The sequence below is a fragment of the Lonchura striata genome, chromosome 1A (genome assembly GCF_050655825.1).
Source record: "Lonchura striata isolate lonStrDom1 chromosome 1A, ASM5065582v1, whole genome shotgun sequence".
NCBI classification, from domain to species: domain Eukaryota; kingdom Metazoa; phylum Chordata; class Aves; order Passeriformes; family Estrildidae; genus Lonchura; species Lonchura striata.
The window spans coordinates 8,241,889-8,247,956 of NC_140741.1; positions in this window are offsets into that span (position 1 = coordinate 8,241,889).

Consider the following 6,068-nt stretch of genomic DNA (forward strand, 5'->3'; position numbering starts at 1 on the left):
ATTTACTTTAAAATGTATGGCAATGCATCTTTGCTGCTAAGTGAGTTATTTCATATCACCCTGCAGCTTTTGATGTTCACCCTCTGACTTTCCCACATAAAAGCACAGTTAAGGAATAAGGGAGGCTATGTCCATCTACTTTCAGAACTGATAAAGGTGCAGGACAGCTGATAGTATTTATTCCAGTAAGCACTGTAATAATTCAACTTCATGATAGGGCTTTTGGTTCAAGAATGGCCTCTGGCAGACTAGACCCAACAACAACTGGGCTATATTTCTAGTCACTTCACTCTTTCTGGACAACCTTTCACAAAGTCAAATCTAAAAAAGCTTTAAGATTTTTACTAACTTCTCCCACATATTATTCTTTTCTAATCTAAGCCATACATAGCAGTTTCCAGCTCACTGCATCATTGTAAAGTGGAGAAATAGTGCTGCATATAATTTAGATTTCTTAATCTAATAAAAGAATAAGGAATTTGATCAAAGGAGACAAAAATCACATGGGGAAAAAAGAAGCAGAAAATATCAGCTCTGGTGATTTCATTCTTCTATAGTGTTCATTGAGTGCCCAGTAATTCAGGCTGGAATACGGATGCACCTGGGTTTGGGTGCATTCCCTCTGACACAACAGGAACACTGTAAAGCAAGAAACTTCTAAAAAACCATATGCAAAACAATTTTAGTTGCTGCCCAGTTATGAGAAAATCCTTGTTCTTAGCTGCTCAGACAAAGAAACTGAAAACAGCCGTTGGAGTTGCTGAAGGTGCTGAGCAATTGCTGAGCAAAGTTGTTATGACAATGGACAAAATCCAACTGCATCCTGCAGGCTGGAGCTGTGGCAGGGAGGTCTGGGCTGGGTATCATGCAAAGGTTATTCCCACAGAGGGTGCTGGGGCACTGCCCAGGCTCCCCAGGGAATGGGCACGGCCCCAAGGCTGCCAGAGCTCCAGGAGAGTTTGGACAAGGATCTCAGGGATGCCCAGGGTGGGGTTGTTGGGGTGTCTGTGCAGGGCTGGGACTGGATGGTCCTTGTGGGTCCCTTCCCACTCTGGGTACTCTACAATTCCATAGGTCTAAGGAGGGATTCCAGAGAAAACTGAAGGAGGAACAAAGCTGGAGTGAGGAGCAGAGGACAGGGCACTGCTGAAGAGCAGTTGAACACAGCAGCTGTGCCTGCAGAAAGCCACGGGGCAGGACGAGAGCAAGGGAGAGGCTGACTACGAGGGCAGCCAGAGCTTGCTGAGCACTAAAAGCAGCTCGTGGGTTAAGGGAGGACAAGTAAAGGCACTGACCTCTGAGGAGTCTTCAGAAAAGAAAAGCCATTTTCTGTGCACTTGAAATACTGATTTCCTAATTGTACCAGAATAACTAGTTAAAGAGCCTGTCCTGCAAAGTTAATAACCTCAAAGGATATCATTAGGCACCCAGCTTCTAAGCATGTTAGATCACTCTGGAGGCATGAAAATGGAACAGGGTGATAGCATGACTCATGACTTTCCACTATTAGGTATGACAATTCAGTAGCTGTAGAGGCTGAGACTCACATAACTTCCTTCTTCCAAATCCAAAACTGAAAGAGCCAAAATTGCCAGTGCAGCTGCACACTGTGTGAACTGGTTTGTCCATTCGTTCTCCAAAACCACAGTTAGTTAGTTCATACAGGTAACAACAGAAATCACTCTTAAAGTGCAACTTACATTTCATCATCACCTAAAACAGGATTTCCTCACTTTTTCTGGTTAATGTGCCACAGACAGAATTACACTTCAAGCCAATTAAAAAAAAAAACTTATCTGCAGCTCTTCCTACCCAAAGAGGCTCTTGGTACTCCCAGAGAGCTGGTACACAAACAGATTGCATCTAACTTAAGAGTGGCAAAATAAAAAATCTGTATATCTTAAAAACAGCATTAAAGCACACTGAGATCAGAATGAAGTTTCCTTCCTATCACTCAGACGACATCAAATCTGTTCTTTGGCTGCCTCTCTCTTCAGTGAGGGATGAATCTGGCTGAGCTTGCTGTGCAGAATTAAGCACTGATACTGCACTAAATCCAGGGAAGGGGCAGGAAGCGTGGAAGGTTGAGGAACATGGGATACAGGCTGGGGAGACACATAAAAGACACAAAGTAAGTGGTTAACAGCATTCACCAGGAAACGAGATTAATTAGATTTAAAGAGCCTGACACAGGAGCTTCTCCACAGGCCAGGTGTTTAGCAAGCACATTCAAAGACAGCAATACACACTGACATGAGCAGAGGTTACACCCACACACAGACACCTGTGGGACAGTGAGGTATTGCTTTTACAACTACTTTTAGACACACACAAAAAAATTAGCTTTTAAAGAAATACTTCAAATGTTAGAAAGCTTAAAAATTGATTTATTTCATAACGGTGCAATATTTACCATTTCAATATCATCTGCCCATATATTCTCAATCTTCCATTGAGCTTTTCTACTCCAAACATCACTACACAGTAAAATACTCATTATTTCATTAAAATAATCTCCTTGCTCTGTCTAGAAAGGGATAGAATTAGGATAAAATCATATGACATGCCTATCACTTTTAATTATTTCATAGCTGGGTGCTTTTTGTATTTCTCATTGATTGAATTAGAACAGTAAAAGTAACTTTATGAAGTTTTCCATTCTCAAAATATATTGATTTCTCTGACGTGAAAATCAGAGCTATTAAACATGGTGATCTGATGTACTCTTTCCAAACTTGTTTGTGCAAAGGAACATCTGTTCAGGCAAGGGGCAGCTTCCCAAATTTGCTCATCAGTCTGGCTGCCCTAACAGCTACGTTGCCATCCGCCACCTGCCACCAAAGCTGCCAATGACCAGGAAGTTGATGAGGGAAAATATTTCCTTAACTTACAGCCACTCGTGGACAATTCTCAACTGTAACTTCAAATATTGGTCTCTGTACCTTCTTTCCCAGTCCCAGAGGGTAAAAGACACAAAAGCTGAAAAATCCTGGCTCCGATGCAGACACTGGCGAAGGACTGCTCCTCCCAACAGAACCAAGGGTTCAGGCCCTAACTCTGAGCCACCTGAGCATCCTGTCACCAGCAGAGACACCTCCACATTTTATCACAACAGCCTGGAAAAAGAAGGCGTGGATTTGCAACAGTCATTTAGTTGGGAGAGGACTTGAAATCTTTGTTGCCCAAGACATCTTAGGTGGCACAGAAGGTGCTACCTCCTTCTCTTCATCAAGAGAACAAGGCAGCAACTTCATCTCCCACCTTGGTCCAGGGGCCTTCCCTCCATGCACATCTCTGACTGCTCCTGCCAGGGGATGCACTTGTTCTGCAGACCAGCAGCTGCACAATTCAGAAATCTGATGTCACTCGAAGTGACTGAATGCCTGCTGTTCTCTGCCATGAACCTCTGCCATCCCTCCCAGAGCAGGGTAAGGCACGTCCCACGTCACTGCATGGCAGTGACCATCCTGTTGACCACTGGGTCACTGGCCAGTTTTCAAATCTTTCACACAAATACAAATTAACTCAATCTGTCCCCTTGCTGCTGGCAGCCCTGCCTCCTCTTGTGGGAATCCAGGGCTTCCCTCTGGCTGCCCTGGCAGGTCTGGGACCCTGGCAGGGGTCAGGACCCCCCCTGGACAGAGCCCCGAGAGACACTGGCTGTGATCTCTGTCCATGGAAAAGAGTTTTCAATCTCACAGGATGGATTACCAGCTCTGTTTGGTATGAGTAATAATTAAGTGTGGCATGGGTGCAAAAGTAAAATTTTAGGATTCTAGATTAGGGGTTCAAAGGGGACAAGATGGAGGAAATTGGGTGTGTCTTGTCCTTTTTCTCCTTCTTCATGCCCTCCATGTTTCACTGTGGTGTTGGCATTTTTCTGTTGGTTTAGGCTGGGGACACACTGTCCAACGTAGGTGACAGATATTGGCACGTTATTGTAAATCCAGCCCAGGGAGTTTCTGGTATTTAATGTTTGTAACATCACACTGAGGGCAGAGCCCCACACGCTGCCCTGCAGGACAGAGCTGGGCAGGGCAGCAGAACATGTTAGAGATAAACAGAATAAATAACCTTGAAACAGCACAGACCAATTATGGCTTCTGCTTTGGCAGCGGGGCAGACAGACAGAGACTTTCTACAATCCTGGAATCATCAATACCACAGATTCCGACAGCAGAGGGATATTCCAGACCTTGTGGCTCAATATATAAAGTGGGGGAAGAAGAAGGAAGAGAAAGGCATGTTCAGGGTTTGTTTTGGTGGGATTTTGCGTGCTGGTTCCCTTGGACAGTTCAAGAAGGCATTTCGAACAGAAGTGTCGCAGTGCCATCCTGTGGGCCAGGGAGGGATGAGACAAGGGACACCTTCACTGGTGCCTGGTGGAGGCTCCCTCACTCCCCACCGGCAGGATACCGGAGAGAATGGGAAGGGTAAAACCTGCAAAACCCCTGGGTTGGGATAAGGGCAGTTTTGTAGGGAAAGGAAGAGCTGTGCACACAAACAAAGCAAACCAAAGAATCAATTCCCTGCTTGCCATGGGCAGGCAGGTGCTCAGCCATCCCCAGGAGAGCAGGGTCCCATCACACCTAAAGGTGACAAACACCATCACCCTGAACGTCCATCCCTTTCCATCTGCTTCCCCCCACGTTATACACTGATGATGATGATGCCACAAGGTCTGGAATGTCACCTGGGGTCACCTGTCCCAGCTGTGTCTCCTGCCACGCACCCCCCTTGCCAGCGTGGCAGTAGGAAAACCATTTGGGTCTGTGTCAGCACAACCAAAATTATCCCTGTATTATCAACCCCATGTTCAGCACAAACCCAAAACACAGCCCCTGGGAAGGAAATTAACTGTGCCCCAGCCAAAAGCAGCCCAGCCATGAAGGCTCCGCTCACACGAGCAGCGCTGTCTGCCCCAGCATTTATTAATCCATTTCCTTTTATGTACAGAAACTCAAGATTCTCTGTGTTTTTTATCTCTAGTGTTAAGCTTTGAAGGAGCCGCTTTGGTGGCAGCTGAAGACAAGCACTTAGGCTTGGGTCACATTTAGGGAATGGCTGTGGGACTTGCCACATGGTGCATTTTCTGGAACAAGTCAGTGTAGTCTTTGCCGTGGACACATGTGGAGCACCTCCTTCATCGGTCACTTGTATGAATGTCATGGGAAGACTGAGCAAAAGTCTCCGTGGGAGGTGGTGAGCCACCCTTCTGCAGAATCACAAAGGCACTTAAAATCCCTTGTTTCAGTAAAACTTGAGATTATAAATTTGCATCTTTGAACCCTGAGTGCTGGTCGAGGAAATAATGCAGTCCACAGGAATGACTCTTAGTGCTGTTCTTGCTCCAAGTCCATTCCCTGAACTCCAGAAGCTTCACAACTTGGTGGAATTTATTTCAAATATAAACCTCCAAGGGATTTCTCTTCCATGAGTTTGACCAGCTGAACACTTGTAAACAGCTACCATCCACAGCATCCTGCAGCAAGGAGTCCAAGGCCAGGTTGGATGGGGCTCTGAGCAACCTAGGACGGTGGAAGGTGCTCCTGCCCATGGCAGGGGACTTGGAAATGGATGATCTTTTATGTCCCTTTCCACTCAGCCATTTTGTGCTTTTATGGTTCCTATCCCTCCTTTCCCAGCCCTTCAACTCCCATCTGATTTTCAGATTCCTACAAGCCACTCCTTGGGGACAGCAGTGCTCCAAACTGCTGGTACCCAGTTTGCAGTGGAAGTGCTCCGGGACCCCCGGACCCGCCGGGCCCACAGAGCCGGGGGAGTTGGTGTGAATTTCTCATCCAGCCTGGGCAGAAAATTCTCACGGAGAAACCCCAGAAATAAAGGATTTGGGGCCGGGGCCGGGGCACGGGCAGTGTTCTGCTTTAAATTAAAAACCCACTGGGAAAAATAAACCTGTGGAAAGGCTCATTTCCAGTCCTGGACCGGCTCCTGTGTGACCGCCTGTGATTCCAGCTGCTCCCATGGCACTTTAAGCCTGTGGGTCTCTGATGCAGTGTCAGGGGCTGAGCATGACAGGAAATAATGGGAAAACTCTCGGGATCAGG